General features: G+C 37.2%; 1 pseudogene; it reads left to right on the top strand.

Moving 5' to 3' along the window:
- Positions 1–7,760: 7,760 nt before the first annotated feature.
- Positions 7,761–8,509, top strand: LOC136125778 (large ribosomal subunit protein uL30 pseudogene; annotated as a pseudogene).
- The last annotated feature ends 5,514 nt before the right edge of the window (positions 8,510–14,023 follow it).

Here is a 14,023-nt window from a genome sequence, read left to right as displayed (position 1 = left end):
CATTTGTTACTGGGTTCTCTAGAAATGATCATTTGGCGTCCAAGGTATTTGTATGTTGTTCATGTCAGAAGTCAATAGATAAGTCAACATGAATTTGTTGAATTCATCTATGTACACAGCAGATGACTGAGTGAAGAAGGCGGTATAAGTGGAGTAAAATGTATGGCCTTAGTCCTCAATTTTGTTGATGGGAAAAAATGTAGAGAAATTAATGGGTTAGGGTGCAATAAAAGATTTATGATCGAGGGTTAACTATATGAGAGAGTAAAAAGGGATAAATGGAAGCATTATCTAGGAAAGTTCTGTGGGGGAAGAATGGGTTTGAACAGGTGTATTGAACAAGGTGTAGATTTGGGATAGCTGAGAGGAGGAGGGAGCTATTTCTATGAAAAGGTCAGGGAAGTGAGAATGAACTAGGCACATGTAGAAGACAGACACTGAAAGTTGAGTAGGTAGGATGAAATAAGGTAGGATGAAATAAGATTGCATAAGCATATGTTATAAAGGAATTAGTATACCAATAAGAGAAGTTTGGGCTTGATTCAGTAGGCAGTGAAGCACCAGTGTACACTCTTGAGCCAGAAAAATAATTTAGGAATCATGATCTTTGTTCTCATAAAACTAAACTAAGATGTTGAACTCTGGAGACGCCTTAAACACCGGTGTTCCCGTGGATTTATCCAAGAACTTCTTCTTTTCCCTTTTAACAGCCTCTTCTTTGGTAATCTTTGTCACCTCTCTGTGTAATCCTTCCTTTTAAGAAGAGGGAAATAACTTGTAATAACTGTTAGTGGAGTATAATCTAAAAATACTGAATCACTATGCGGTATACCTTGTAAATCAACTATACTTCAATAAGAAAGAAAGCAAACTATATATTTCTCTTTATTTAAAAATTTTGGCTGATATATTAAAATTTTGGTTGTCACCATTATGCAGCGGAGAAAGTATGGCCCTGCAGTCAACTCCCTGATCTGAAAAAATGAGAATATCACCTACCTATATATCCTATCAGGTTGTTTTCAAGTTGAAATGAAGTATTGAATATGAAGTTGAGTGTGTCCACCATGGAGGAACTCAGTAAATGTTGAGTCTCTTCCCCATCTCTTATGTCTACTAGTGATTGATAGTAGAAAACAAAACAAATGAGGAAACAGCAAGTAAATATCAATGAGAAATCATAGAAACAGTTGATAATTTATATGTTTATTGTGTATATCATTTGTTTTCTGAATATGTACATGAGCTCGCCTCATTTTTATTTTTTAATCATATGCCATTTAATAGATTTCTTGATGTTCTCGGGACTTCCCTAGTTGCTCAGTGGTTAAGAATCCGCCTGCCAATGCAGGGGACACGGGTTCAAGCCCTGGTCTGGGAAGATCCCACATGCTGCAGAGCAACTAAGCCCATGCACCACAACTGATGAGCCTGCGCTCTAGAGCCTGTGACCCACAACTGTTGAGCCCATGTGCCACAACTACTGAAGCCTGTGCACGTAGAGCCCGTGCTCTGCAACAGGAGAAGCCACCGCAATGAGAAGCCCACGCACCGCAACGAAGAGTAGCCCCTACTTGCTGCAACTAGAGAAAGCCCGTGCGCAGCAACAAAGACCCGATGCAGCCAAAAAATAAATAAAATTTATTAAAAAAAAAAGATTTCTTGAAGTTCTCTAAATATACATTTCTTGCAAGTTCAAGAAGGAAAGATGAGCAGGTATCAGACTGTGTATCTGACTATCCTACACATGATAACCTCCTCCTCCTACCTTGAGAAGGAAGAAAACTACACTTCATACTGAATGATTTGTTTTAAAAATACATTGCTTGGAGTACATTAACTAGAAATAACATTGTATTGGGCAGTGAAACTTGGCCACAATAATATTTTGTTAAGTATTTCTAAACTTTTATTGAAGCTGAAGTAGACCAGTAGTGATTAATTTCTCTGCTTTTCTGAGTGGGTCTCAAGGAGAAGCAAGCTAATGAGAGTACAGTCTCTGCTTCTGATGCTACAGCCTTGGGGTAGATGTATGAGGGAAGATTGGATCCTACTTTGCTGGATGAGTGGGAGTTTCTAGGATGGAGGCATTATATGAAGATACAGCTCTTGTGAGGAGTAGGGGGATATGTCTGTCCGTTGAGATGTTACTCATAGACGGCAATCTAATAAAACCATTACATGCATCGGTAGCCACATATTCCCAAAAAGAGAAGACCTGACTCTGCAGGGCCCTGGTGGTAGAATAGGATGCAACATGACACCTTGTTCACTGTCTCCATTCCTTTTATTGTTAAATAGTGTTGTGTTGAGTTGAGCTTAGTTATTTGGTACTTTTGGGGGAGATAGGGAGGAATTTTAATAAGCACTCTCCCTTGCCCAAATTCCTCTTTCTAACTTGAAGCCTTCCTTAAACAATGATTACCATAATTTCTTCTGGTAAGTTGTTTCTGTTTGGAATAAACATACCACTATCATGTGCTCACAAAGCTCATTGTATACTCCACTATATGAACAGGTTTAGCAGCTCTCTTAACTGAGGGAGAATGTGGGTATGGGAGATGCAGATAACGAGCAGAGGGTTGTATCAAAAACCACATTTTCAAACTGCACATGTCCCAGGTTAAGAATTAAGAAACATAGAACCCCCCTTTCAGTAAAAGAAAAATTCCTACCCTTGAGGAACATGTAAATAATTACGAATATTAAGTAAGCAAAATTTTAAAGTGATTATTTCGAAGACCATGTAGAGATTGTTAGTGCAGTGATGAAGAAATAAAAACATGGGAGTTTCCAAAATGGAGCAATAGAGAATGGATTGGGAATAACATGGTGATGAAGTCTTGAGCTCCAGTGCTTGGAACACTGCATGCATTACTTACTAAAACTAGCACAGCTGTGGGATCTCTGACATAGCTATCAGCCTTTCCTTGTCTTGGCTTCCTCATCTGTGAAATGGAGATACTAATAATAGTAACTTGCCTCATAGGATTGTTGTATGGATTAAATGAGTTACCACAAATGTTAGCTGTATTTATTATCTTTTTAAGCTATTATTTCATTTGCTGGAATGCTATTGGTATAGTTCATCTTTTCTTCTCTGAAATAATCTTAGCAATCAGAAACTTTTATTTTAAAATAAGTATTCACTTAAATCACATAGAAAACATATATTTTAATAAAAATGCATATTTAAAAAAGAAGCAGTAAGATAAGGAGTATAAATGATTTGTTATTTTGAAACAATCAGTTGGTTAAATTTACCTGAAGGGAGGGGTGTTTTAGCTTCTGTATTTAATGAAAGCAGGTTAAAATGCATAGGCTGATAAAAGGAATTTACAGCTCTGGGGTTTTTTTCCCCAAAATATAACTACCTGGGGTTGGGGATGGGACATTGTGCAAGGATGTCTTTATTTAAGTTTGCTTTTCTCAAGAATTATGCACCAAGAAGGTATGAGGCTGAGAGGCATCTAGTTATATATCAGGTTTAAATGTTGATTAATCATAAAAAGCATATTTTATAAGGGGGAAAATGCATTCAACTTTTTCCCTGAGTAAAGTATGCAGAAAACCTGCTTAAATGGGGCATATAATTTTTAATGACTCAGGCCTTTAGTCCTTGGAAATGAACCAAGTATGATAAATAAGATGGAAGCTGGAGAATATTGAGCTTGTCGTCATCACATCATCAAATGAGAAATCACCTGAGGATGTATACGAAGGACAATATCTTGAAAGGATTAGTCTTTAGTCTAGCTGACTTTGAAGAGTGTGGAATAAGTTGAAGAAAGTTGATTATAGTCAGTTAATCCAAAAATCTCTTCCTGATATTTGGGAGATACTGACATGATAATCAAAAATAGTGTAAAACTTTCATTTCAATAAAAATCTATCAGGGTTCAGTTGCTCATATAAATTATTTTTGGGTCCTTTTCCTTTGACTCATATAGTGTTTACAAGAAATTGTGTTCCCACCTTGCATCTTTCTTTTGCTAACTTTTGACCTTTGATTTTTCTAATACCTTACGGTCCACCTTATAGGTTGCTCTTACTTCTTATTTCACAGGCTGTCCATAGGAGGAAATGTTCACTAGTTAGCCCAGGAAAAAAGCAAGATTCGTGCATCTTAAAAAATAAGTGAATGCATTCATTCTTTTATTTAATCAGATATAATAATTTAAAACTATATTAAACCTGTCCCTGAAGATCACAAAGAAGACAGAATTTGGAAAATTAAAGAATTAGGTAAATTAGAAAAGCTTAAGATGAACAGATAACTACTGAAGAAAAAAATTAAAGATACTCTATACATAATTGATTTTAATATAGCACCAATGGATCATCAATGCAAAAAAACCTGTACCCATGGAGTTCAGTCTACTTTTGCTTTAAAGGTCACCCGGTGTCTTAGGACTCTCTAAAATTAAGTAACATAGACAGATCAACAAGCAAAGGAAATTTAACACTATAGAAAAAATGGAAAATGGTGACTGACCAGTCTGATCTTATGAAATATTTCTGATTGATAATAATCAGAACAGCAATTTTCCATTTCGGTGTTGAGACAGCACCATTAACTAATCAAAGATTCACTGAAACTCTCAACATACTATACAGTTATTAAAATTATGAAAAGTTAGGCATAATATTAAGAACAAAACAAAAGATAAGGGATCAAAACTATCAATACAAAAAGAATCACAGAGCTAGGGACTAAAGGTATTATAGTAACTATCAAGTATAGAACCATAAAGGTCAAGAAAATGGACATTCGACAAATCTAAATTAGATCTGTTGAGATGAGAGATGAGAATTGAGAGTTATATGTCAAAAACTAAAGAAAATTTTAATATTTATGAAAAGGCTCAGAATTCATAATGTAGAAGAAACATCAGTTCGTCTTGATAAAATAAAGTTGAAGAATGTGGATATATGTTGATTAAATGAATTCCACGAAAATTCATTCATCTTAAAAACATTCTCAAGAATATTTCACTATTTTTAGTAGAGAAAAGCAAAGGAAAGGGGAATCTTTATTGCAACTGCCAGCCAGTTATGTACCATCAATAATATTCTGGGAGAAACATTGACCACATTTATAAAGTATAAAATTAGTCCATACAGATTTTCTGATTTACATAAGAACACAATCACACACACAGATAAAATGCAAATATATATACATACACACATATGTATATTCTTGTATATGTGTGTATGCATGCTAATATTATTTTTTTTAGCATAAAATCAAAATTCTGGGCCTTAAAATGATAATTATTGATAAAAAGAAATAAGAAAAGTTATCAGCTGTGTATAATACTGTCTAACTTCTTGTTCTAACTTAAGAATTGACTTCACAGTTGCAGTTTCATTATCCATGAAATAGGTATAAAAACCTTTACCTTATATCGTTGTGTATAGATTCAGTAAGGAAATATATGGAAAGCACTTAGACAATACCAGGCATATAGTAAATCTTTCATAAAAGTAAATATTATTAAAAGAAATCATTAAGAGAATTGGGGAATTGAATGCTTATAGTACTACTAGAAGTGCTTTTATTAGTGATACTGAATGATAAACATACTAAGACTCTAAAAAGGTAGACCTAAATATGAAAAATTCATATTTTTAATTTGACAAATTTGCCCTATCCAAATAAATGTAACTGTTAGCTAACATTTCCATTTTTATTTATTTTATTATTTTTGGCTGTGTTGGGTCTTTGTTTCTGTGCAAGGGCTTTCTCTAGTTGAGGCGAGCGAGGGACACTCTTCATCGCGGTGCATGGGCCTCTCACTGTCGCGGCCTCTCTTGTTGTGGAGCACAGGCTCCAGACGCACAGGCTCAGTAGTTGTGGCTCACGGGCCCAGTTGCGCCGCGGCATGTGGAATCTTCCCAGACCAGGGCTCGAACCCGTGTCCCTTGCACTGGCAGGCAGATTCTTAACCACTGCGCCACCAGGGAAGCCAACATTTCCATTTTTTATGGCCAACTTCTTGGGTTAGTTGATAGATGCTTGTTTTGGCCTTTCTGTATAGTGCTTACTACTCTACTGAAAGGAAGTAAGAAGTCTATTGTATACCTTTCAATTGCATGTTGTACAACATATCCTTTTCTCAAAGTATATGAACTGATTTCAAAGGTCAGTTATTAAATGTCCTAATATTTGTGGCAGATCAAGTGTGGACCCATAATCATTGGAAGTTCTATATACATCAAAGATAGATAAAGACATGATGAAGTTAAAACTTTTGTTTTCTAGAAAACCACATTCTTTAGATCTATCTAGGAAATCAGCTGAATATGCATGAAACTGTGCTATCATCTGGTTTACATTTTCCCATCTGGTCCAAAGAATAGTGTCTGTCCAATCTCTTGCTAAAGCAAATACACTATAATTGGTTATTCTCCATATCTATGAGTTTAGTAATTATATTAAATGGAAATTTGGCTAGTTGGATATTTATTCATTTATTTATTTCTTCAATTGTATTCTATGGATTGACAATAAAGTATTATCAGTGAATCCACATTGGCATTTGATGACGACCATTTTCTAAGTGCTTGCAAGATATCAGTTTTGTAAGCATTCCATAATTTTGCTAGTCTACAAATTTCAGAATTCAACATTCAGCACTTAAACTCCAATAATGTTTTCTTTATTTTGTTTTCAATTGTATGAGCATAATATTCCATCCTATGAGTAAGCAACTATGAAAACTAAGCATAAAAATGTGGCCAGAATTTGGCATAAATTATGAGTCTACAAATAAAGATTAATTTTCCTTTTAATTAATAAAACCTAGTGTCTGGCATTTTCTCTTCTAAATTCTTCAGAATCTAGAGTATATTTTTAGAATTGGGTTTGCATCCCAATTTCAAAACAACTTCTCTGAATTTCAGTTACTTCCTCAGTAAATATGGATATAGTAATACTTGTATTCTAGGATTGTTGTGAATAGAAGATTCACAACAAAATAAGGTGTTTGTGAAGCATCTAATATAAGACCTGGAATACTGTAGAGATTCAATAAACCAGAGGAAAAATTGTTGTTATTCTATAAGTCCAATTTCAAGCACCCACAAGAGTGGTCTTTCAGCTCTCTGTTCAGCTTCTCTACTTGTTTTTGTCTCTAGTGGTGGTGCAGGTTCAGGGCCAGGAAAAACTCTGGGCTAAGAGACTGTAATTGTCTGGGGAATGGGAGTAGGGTGAGGATTTGGAGTAGGATACAAATTGATGGGATTGTCACCACTGAGCAGGCCAGGGAAGTGGGGTAGAAACCCTTGCCGAGGTGAGGGAGGCAGAGTAAGATTTGAGAATCTTGGGGCCCACAGATAAGAGAGGAGGTGTTATTATTGAAACAGGAAGGGGTAGGTTGGTATCTTTGCTCAAAGTCCAGGTATACCATTTGTAACTGAATGAGGACAGTAATGTCAGCTGAGTACTTGTAACATCCAACCGTTTACAGTGCATTGATCTTGAGCAGCTTCAGGCTGAATTTGTCTCCCAGGACACAAGGAGGTTAGACCCCCAGGGAAGGAGAGACTAACTACACATCTTCCCAGACTTACAATGGCATTATGTCTTTATAAACCCATCGTAAGCTGAAAATACCATTCAATCAAAAATGTATTTAATACACCGAACCTACTGAACATGATAGCCCAGCCTACCCTAAAAGTGCTCAGAACACTTACATTAGTGTATGGTTGGGTAAAAATCGTCTAACACAGCCTCTTTCCCGGCTGGAACCATGGAAGGTGCTGAGGAGAAGAAAAAGAAGGTTCCTGCTGTGCCAGAAACCCTTAAGAAAAAGCGAAAGAATTTCGCAGAGCTTAAGATCAAGCGCCTGAGAAAGAAATTTGCCCAGAAGATGCTTCGAAAGGCAAGGAGGAAGCTTATCTATGAAAAAGCTAAGCAGGATCACAAGGAATACCGGCAGATGTACAGAACTGAAATTCGAATGGCTAGGATGGCAAGAAAAGCCAGCAACTTCTACGTACCCGCGGAACCCAAATTGACATTTGTCATCAGGATCAGAGGTATCAGTGGTGTGAGCCCAAAGGTTAGAAAGGTGTTGCAGCTTCTTCGCCTCTGTCAGATTTTCAATGGCACATTTGTGAAGCTCAACAAGGCTTCAGTTAACATGCTGAGAACTGTGGAACCATACATTGCATGGGGGTGCCCAAACCTGAAGTCAGTAAATGAATTGATCTACAAAAGTGTGGTTATGGCAAAATCAACAAGAAGCGAAATGCCCTGACGGATAATGTGTTGATTGCTCGATCTCTTGGCAAATACGGTATTATCTGCATGGATGATCTGATTCATGAGATCTATACTGTTGGAAAACGTTTCAAAGAAGCAAACAACTTCCTGTGGCCCTTCAAATTGTCTTCTCCACGAGGTGGAATGAAGAAAAAGACTACCCATTTTGTAGAAGGTGGAGAGGCTGGCAACAGAGAAGACCAGATCAACAGACTTATAAGAAGGATGAACTAAAGTATCTACCATGATTATTTTTGTAATCTGGTCAGTTAATAAACAGTGACTGCTTTCAAATTGAAAAAACAAAATCATCTAACACAAAGCCTATTTTATAATAAAGTGCTGAATATTTCATGTAACTTACTGAATACTGAAAGTGAAAAAGAACAGTTGTATGGGTACCGAATGCTTGTAAGTGTATCCATTGTTTATCCTTGTGATTGCATGGCTGGCTGGGAGCTGTGGCTGCCACTGTCCAGCATCATGAGAGTGTCGTACTATGTATCAGTAGCCCAAGAAAAGATTAAAATTCACAATTCAAAGTTCAGCTTCTAGTGAATGCATATTGCTTTGGCACCATCGTGGTCAAAAAATCGTAAAGTCTAGCCATCTTAAGTCGGGACTGTCTTTATATCTTTTCCAATTCAGAAGTGAACCCCCCTGCCCCAAGCAGCTCCCACTCAGGGATACTGAAATCTCTGAAACACTAGCTTATGGAGTCTTGAACTTCTTTACACTGGAAGCAAATTGTTAGCCATAAAGGTTTTAAAATGCAAATAAACAGAAATAAATAACCAATTAGTTTCTATTTTAATATATAGGATATGGATAAGAACGCCAAAAGGTATCTGGAACCCTGTCCCAACTGTGATTTCTGTCTCCACTATGGGCAGATTTTCTAAAAATATCAGGTTTATTGAGGTATAATTTACATATAATAAAATTCTCCATAGGTTTGATTTTGTTGAGACACAAGACAACTCTTCTTCAACTATCTTACTAGACACTTGTGCAAAGGCCATTCAGGCTGCGCCACAAATTGTTGATGAAATTCAGCTTCCCACACCACAGCGATCTATGTTGGAATGGAAGGAGCATCGTATCAGTGGCCCAGGTGGAATCCTGAGACCAGCTAATTCCATTATATTCCTGTCATTTTTGCCACCACCAGAAAATGTAGTCTCTCTTGCCTCCCAATCCCAGTACTGTTTGCTCTGGGCCTCCTAACCTCCATTTCCGCTCTCTCTCCAAACTTTCCTTCCAACTGCAGCTTGCATTCCTCTGTAAATGACCCCCCTGTCTTTAATGCTGATGTAGTCATTCATGGAGTTGCAATGTGCACATTTTGCCTGCTGATGGGTTTGGAGAGTCCCTTAGATACGTGTCCAGTATTACAAGCATGCATGCATCCTCCCCATGACCCCTCTCCTTCCACACACTCTAGAATGTTCTTCCCTGATAGTGTGTAAGCTCCATGGCGGCACAGATTTTTGTTTTGTTCACTAATGTGGACCAAGTAACCACAACAGTGCCACACACAATAGGTATTCCATAACTATTAGTTAAATGAATGAAGTCTTTGGGTATTCTTCAAAAAATATATGGTTATATGCTAGCATAAAAATAAATGATTAAAAAATTCTTTTTCCCTCATGGAGTTAACATTCTCATGTGTGACTGTTAGAAAAGGCCAAATACCAGACACCAGGAATGTAAACGTTGTATTATGGGGAAAATAAATCAAGCTAAGGAAATAGAGAGTTACTGGTAGTGTTTTGGTTATTTTAGGTAGAGTGGGCAGGACAGTCCTCTTTGGGGAGACAAATTTGGACAGAGTATTGAGCGATGTGAAGATTTTGGACATGAAGAGATTTGGGAGCAGGCAAGGGTAACAGAAAGTATAAAGGTCATGAGATGGGAGCATGTTTTGCGCATCTGAAGGAGAGAGAAGAGTGGGAAATGTTATCAGGGAGATGAGCAAGGGCTGTATTGTGCACGTCTTATAGGTTATGCTAAGGATTTTGAATTTTATTTAAATGTGATGGAAGCCATGGGAGAGTTTGGAACAGGAAAATCACACAATCTCATTTATAGGATTAAAAGATCACTGAGTAAAAGTCTACTTGGTGAAGAGACCAGCAAGGAGACTATTGGAGCATCAAGTGAGGGATGATGGTGGATTGAACTGGGATGGTGGCAGTGGAGGGGAGCTCAGGTTCTGGATATATTATGAAGGTAGAGTTTTGAAGGTGGATTCCATGTGGGTAAGGGAAAGAGAGGAATTAAGGAGGGGCCCTAGGTTTCTTAACTGAGCTGGGAAATCCTTTTTATTGTGTTTCCTCAGGGAAGAGAGTGAACTGATGCATTTTAGGAAAATATTTATTCTGTCTCCCTGCAAACTCAAAAGAAAATGGTTATTTTAAAAAAAGTTTACCTTTTTATCTTTTAATATTTTTTATTCTGAAAAATGTCAAGAAGGTGAAAAAATAGTACAAAGGACAACTATATACCCTTCGCCTACATCCATTAATTGTTTATATTTTATTGTATTTGTTATCTCTCTCTCCATATATATACACACGAACACATACAATTTTCCCTCTGATGCATTTGAAAGTATATTGCAGACATCATGAAGCTGCACCCCTAATATCTCAACATATATTTACTGATAACAAGGAAATTTTCCTACACAAGCACCAGATCAGAGACATTTAACATTGATACAATGCTATTAATCTAATATGCAACCCATATTGAAATTTTCTGTTGTACAAATAATGTTTTTTCTTTTACCCTGAGTCAACCAAGTCTCATTCGTTGCCTGAAGTTATGTTTCTTTAGTTTCCTTTAATCTGGAGAAAGAGTTGGCAAATTTTTTATTAAAGGCTCAGATAGCAAATATTTTAGGCTTTATGGGCCACATATAGTCTCTGTTGCAACTGCTTAGCTCTGCTATTACAGAGCAAAAAGAGCCATTGAGGGCTTCCCTGGTGGCGCAGTGGTTGAGAGTCTGCCTGCCGATGCAGGGGACACGGGTTCGTGCCCCGGTCCGGGAAGATCCCACATGCCGCAGAGCGGCTGGCCCCGTGAGCCATGGCCGCTGAGCCTGCGCGTCCGGAGGCTGTGCTCCGCAACGGGAGAGGCCACGACAGTGAGAGGCCCGCGTATCGCAAAAAAAAAAAAAAAAAAAAAAAGAGCCATTGACAACCTGATGAGTGTGGCTGTGTGCCAATAAAACTTTATTTATAGACTATGAAATTTGAATTTCATATACATTTCATGGTTCATGAAATATTATTCTTCTTTTGATTTTTCCCCAACAATTAAAAAATATAACCATGGTCTGCTTGTGGGCTGTACAAAAACAAGCTGCATTTATCCATTGGCCTATAGTTTGCCAATCGCTGATCTAGAACAAACTTCTCACCTTTTTATTGTCTTTAATGACACTGACATTTTTGAAAAGTCCAGGCCTGTTGTCATGTTGAATGTCAAAATCAGATTAGTCGGATTGTTTCTTCGTTATTAAATACAGGTTAGTCATTTTTGCAAGAACGTATTCAGGTGGTGTTGTGTCTTTCTCAGTGCCTCACAGGTCAAGAGGTATATGTGATATCAGTTTATGCTATTATTTGTGATGCTCCCTTCTTTTCTCTAATTCAGTTTTGTGAGCATAAAATGTGACATTCTTATTGATCTGACCATGTCCATATACAGAGAACCTATAAACATTGGAATTCATAATGAGAAACCAATGGGTACCCAATAGAAACACAATTATATGGGGAGATGATCAACCACCATGAACCTTGTGCATTGTTGATGGCATACTGTTAGTAAGAGACAAACATTTTCAAATGAATGAAGAGTTTTATGACATTATTACTTTTACTTTGTTTTATTAAAAAGTTTTAAAAAATCATATACAGAAAATTGGGCCAGTCACATGCCTCTATTCATGGTATACTATTATCTTCTATCCCTGTGACGCCACTCTCATTTTATTTCTCCTTTTTATTTTCAATCTTCCTCTCCCTGCCCACCACCCCTCCATAGAAACCCACTCTACTGCATTTGGATATATTTGTATCTGAAAAATATAGCATGTTGCCTTGTGTTTGTATGTTTTAAATTTACATAAGTGACAGTGTATTACAGTCTCATTTTTTTCTGACTTTCTTATTCCACACTATGCAAAGATTGATGCATATTGTTCTAAGTGTCCTTCTGCTCTGAGCATAATATTCCATAGTGCACATCTACCATGCTTTATTTATTTATTTCCCTAGCAAATTGCAGCTGAGTTGCTTCCAACTTCCTTTTACCACAAACACTGCTGTGATAAACACAAGCATACATCAGTCCTTCTATATCTCTGCCCCTATTTCTCTGGGACATGTACTTAAGAGGACTGGGGGTCACAGGGTATGCACATCCTGCAGCACTCTGAGCGCTGCCAGACAATAGGGCCTGATCGCTCCCCATGCCTGTCAGTGATCCACAAGGTTCCTACTTCTCCATATTCTCACTGACATTTCTAATTTTTTGCCAAAGTGGTAGGTATAAAGGGATGCCTCATGTTTTAAATTTGCATCTGTATGAGAGTTGGTGTAGTTGTTCATCTCGTCAGATAATTATTTTTCTATTGGGTACTCTTGGGTTTCTCATCTTGTACTTGTTGATGCAAGGCAAGAGTCCTTTCTATCTTCTAAATATAAATTGATAGTCTTTTTTGATGTGTTTATATTACAAAGTGGGAATTAGAGAGAAAGAGCATGGGAGAGAACAAATATGGCAGAATGTTAACAGTTAATGAATCTTTTAAGAGTTTATATAGATTTCGTCATGTTATTCTTTCTACTATATGTTTGAAAATGCCTATACTAAAAATTTGGGGTTTTCTTTGCATCAATAGAGCTCTATGATGTTATGCTATGCTACACTATGCTATGATGCTTGTGGATGTTTACTTGTGGAGCTGAAATATAGAGAGCACTTATACATTAATTCGTCTATTGAAGAAATAGATATTGATAAACCGTCATGAGACAGGTGCTCTTCTGAGTAGTGGCGATACGGTGGTGAATGAGACAAGTCCTTAATTGTAAGGAAATGACTCCTAAGTGAAGGAGGATGGACCATACATAAGAAAACCAGTAAAGGAAAACGATAATTTCATGTAGTAACACATACTCTGAAAAAAATAAAACAGGTTGTATGATAGTGACTAGGGAGGTCTGATGTACTATAAATGTGAAATCAGTGGACTGAGTGAATAAGAATTTCTAGATTAAAGATAGAATGGCGTGATAGGAGATCATGGACTTTGAAATCAGACAAATCTGGGTTCAAACTCTGGTCTCTTCACTAGATATGGACTCAGACAGACTTGGATTTAGATCCTATTTCATTCTGTGGCAAATAAAAGATTCTTAATAAATACTCTCTTGCTCACGTTTTATTAATCACTGAATAAAACAGAGGACCACCAGTAGGCAGGCATGCAATCGAGAGAGGAAAGAGAGTGAGTAGTGAACAATAAATCAGAAAAAAGAGGAGGAAGAGAGGAATCAGGGTGAAACAGAAAGATGGAGGGACAGCGGGAGAACAGAAATGTCGGGGCCGGGGTTTAGTGAAGGGATCAGTGGGAATTATTACATAAAATGGAGTTCTCTTAAATGAAGGATGATTCAGAATTGGTGCCATAGTTAAACACAGGCTGAGCAGACAGATCCTTCCTTTTGG

The sequence above is a fragment of the Phocoena phocoena genome, chromosome 7 (assembly GCF_963924675.1).
Source record: "Phocoena phocoena chromosome 7, mPhoPho1.1, whole genome shotgun sequence".
Classification (NCBI taxonomy): domain Eukaryota; kingdom Metazoa; phylum Chordata; class Mammalia; order Artiodactyla; family Phocoenidae; genus Phocoena; species Phocoena phocoena.
This window is presented reverse-complemented; position numbering and strand designations above follow the sequence as displayed.